Here is a 3,818-nt window from a genome sequence, read left to right as displayed (position 1 = left end):
CCTAAAATAAACACTAGCTAAGGGTTAATCCTGTTTACATATCACTCTAAGGTTCTGTATTTCTTAATATGGTATTTTTAAAGAGATAACAATATATTTATGTGACATATGACCTGTAAAAAATATGCTAGGGTAGATTTTTGCCCTATGACTGTATGATATCAACTGGGAAAGGAGAATTCCAGGGCTGTACTCCAGTAAAGACCCATAAATTTAGGCTGTAACTGCAAATGCTGACTTCTGCTTGTGTGCTCTTTAATGTGCAATATTCTCCAAGCTGATCTGAGTTTTGGAACAGAGACAGGAATAGAGCTCCAGCTCCCACTCACAGAAGCACAGGGCTCGTTCCACACATGCCAGGTACACACTTCACAGCCTCCCTTCAAACACAGCTCGCTATCTGAATACGGACAGCATGTTTCTCTCTCCATCAGACCCTTCATAATTTAAAAGAATCCAAGATTTGAAAAGAAGCTAGATACAGGAAGAGGTGGTGGTGGTGGTGGGCGGGGGAGTGAAGATAAACAGAAAAGGGAGAAAAATTAAAGAAAAATACAAAAACAACTGGAATAAAATAATTCATGAATAAATTTTGCTTGATTCTTAGATACCTCTTCTCAATCCAGAGAAGGAAGGAACTACCTTTCAAAAATATACTCAAGGAACTTGTTTAAAAAAAGGAGACTGATAAATTCAGAGATAGTAAAGTATGAGAGCATATGAGTGTTTCTGGAGCTGGAAGCTGATGTCATGAGAATTTGGGTGTCAATATTAATGAGAAGGGACTAGAGGAACACCTCAGCACTTTGTACTACAACCTACAAATGACAGATGTGCTGTGGGGCTTCTTGGTCATTTTACTGCTACTTTGCAGGATTGGTGTCAGAGGTTGAATGTAGAGTAACTGGTATCAAACCGAGAAAAGTTTTCTAAAGAGACTTGAAATAAATCTTTTTCCTTCTGAACTTAGAGTCTTCTCTAACACAGGGAGCAAGCAGAAGTTCTAAGAGGGTTTCATAAACCAGTGGAAGATATTTAAGACTATGATCCTTATTGCTAAAGGATCAAAGATCTGATGGACATAACTAGATCCTGTGCCATTAGCAGTACTTAGAAAACTAGTTCAGGATCAGTCAGTTTCCTGTACACATTGCCACCACACTGTATATATGGTAGATATAATACACTGACCACTGCTAGAGACATTCTGTTAAACATTTTGTTGTATTCCAAACCACACTGACTGCTATTGCTGGATAAATCCTGCTGCAAAGCTTGAATGGAGATTCACAAATACTTGAGGCCTCTGGATCGTACGAGTAGGAAGGCTATTGTACCTTTTGATGCAGGTCAAAGTAATAAAAGCTTTTCCAGTAGACTTGGGAAAATAATAGGAAATGTTTGGATTTATTGTAAATTTTTGTAAATTGTATTTTTGTAAATTACAGATTTTTTAAACTCACATGAATGACAGTGAGTAGGTGGAAGGTTCTATTGTTCACAAATATTGCTCAGTGACCTCAGGACACAAAATCCCCTCAAATCTAGTTGAGACTAAAGAAATGTCAAGCCTCAAAAGAATTATTTCAACATATTTATACCATTCAAGAAGGATAGCTTGGAAACTGAACCTCCCAATGACTCCCTTTAGCAACACATCTCATTGTTCATAATGGTTTAATAACTATTAGAACCTGGGACCCACAAAATGGTCTTTCACCTGTGGTAACTACAAAGATTTTTGTCACTGGGTCATGTTCTGGCTAGGCTCTCCTTAGGAGAGGGAAGAGATGTATTGCATTATGTACAGACTTCCTCCATGCTCTTTAATACAGACAGAAAATGTGTGATACTGCTAATATTTATATATAAAAAAAATCCATCACACATTTTGTAAGCTTTTAGCTTGTTGTTTGTTGTATTGTGAAAGCCTTCTATCATTTATGTATGTGAGAAAAATGCATTGCTGAAAGCTTAGGAACTAGAAACAAATACACAATAGCTTGTCCTACAAAAGTTGTATGCTCTCTGGCAATAAAAAGTGCCATAGTCAGTAGACAACATACTGCATTAGCTGGCTACTTTAGTTGTGGTAAATATATTTGATTATATCTCTGAGACTGCAATAAGATAAATCACAATGAATCTACCACTATGCTTTAAAAAAAAAAAATTCCTTTCTTGCCCTCTAACACTTATCCCCTCCTCAAATGTAAGCAAATTACAAATCATTACGAGATTCCCCAATAACTTAAGCCAAAAACCATGCTTGAAAAGGCATGCTGTGATCAGAATTGCACATAATTTCATCTTCTTTTCTAAACTCCAGTTAAAAGTAATTCATTTACTTTTGACTTCTGCCATCCATCTTCCCCAAAATTTTTGAATTTTGTGAAACTTTCTAGTTCCATCGAAGCCAGATATAGCACATAGTTTCTACTCGTGATTTAAAGAGAACCTGGCTCCTGCCCAGGCACTGAAGCTATACCATTTTTACAGTTAAATCAGCAAAATATTCCATGGCACTTCTCTGGCCCAAATAGAATTCTTCCAAACAAGTTCTGGGCACATCTTGGTTGTCAGCCCAAATCAGCGACTGTTTCCACTAAGCAGTGTTTAAGTGGTCATGCTGTTTTGAAAGACAAGACCTTAATAGTGTAGCATAGCTGACTGTTCTAGTGGGCCGCAAGTCCAAAGAATGAGCTCTGATATCGTTCAGTTTACTAACACATATGGATATAGCCTAGGTGTCTTTTTTCATCTACCTCTTCACATCGAACACTCTCCATTATGTAGGCGCAGAATCTCCTTCAAACACAATGCAGTAAAAGACCTTTCCCAAAACTCTCAGAGAACGTCTCTTCATTCAAAGGCTAAATTAGGTAACCTGATGCTAGACACTATCTATGATTGCAAGAGGAGCTACGAGAGACACACATCAATAGCAGTTCTGTCTTACTCTTCCTTATGACACCGAGGACTCCTGTTCGGTTTCTCTGCAACATCCCTTAGGGAGCTGGGCAGAACGGTGCAAGGGAGCAAATGCAGCTCCTAGGAACTGGKGTAAAGTGGTGACTCCTGTCTCTGGCCCTCAGTACGCAGGGGCACCCCAGGGAATCTGAAAGTTGGACAGGAAATGCAAATTGGGAGTTGTTTTTTGGGAGGCTGGTTGTTTTGTTTGCTTTGCACTGAGTAATATATAGAAGGAGTTAAGAGCCATGTGCATGCATTTCTCCAGAAGCTAGTAAGTACTGAGGAAGTGTCCATGAATATTCAAATCATCAGAAATAACTTTTGGAAATATGTGACTTGCATACTATTCGCCACTCACAAAACCTCTCAAATATGTCATATTATATATTTGAGGATTCAATTACTAACAGCTAGATGCTACAGTCAGATAGGTGGCTATCTAAACACAACAGAGTTGAAGTTATTAGGCATGCTAAGTTATACATGAGACGACTGCTCTCACAGGAAAGACAAAGTTATTTATCTCTGTATACCTTTTACAAACCTTTCTTTCAGACATAAAACAAACAGTGCATATATTCCTTGACTACCTTTCATCTGTATATTTTTCACAAACATAAATCAGGACACTATTCACTATAGTGAAAAGAAAGCAGACCAAAAAAGTCTAATAGACTGAATTAGTTCATTACATTCTGTTTATCACTTGGTGTCAGTATTTTAACTATTTGTGGTCTACCACACTTGTTTTCAGTTGTCAGAAGGCAGCACTATGGAGCTAACTTCTTCCAAATGAAAAGACAATAAGTAGATAAAAATAGACCTATGCCAGTTACAGAAAAAAT

This window comes from Apteryx rowi, unplaced genomic scaffold (assembly GCF_003343035.1).
Source record: "Apteryx rowi isolate R43461 unplaced genomic scaffold, aptRow1 scaffold_239, whole genome shotgun sequence".
NCBI classification, from domain to species: Eukaryota; Metazoa; Chordata; class Aves; order Apterygiformes; family Apterygidae; genus Apteryx; species Apteryx rowi.
The sequence above is the reverse complement of the archived record's forward strand: the minus strand, read 5'-3'. Positions refer to the sequence as shown.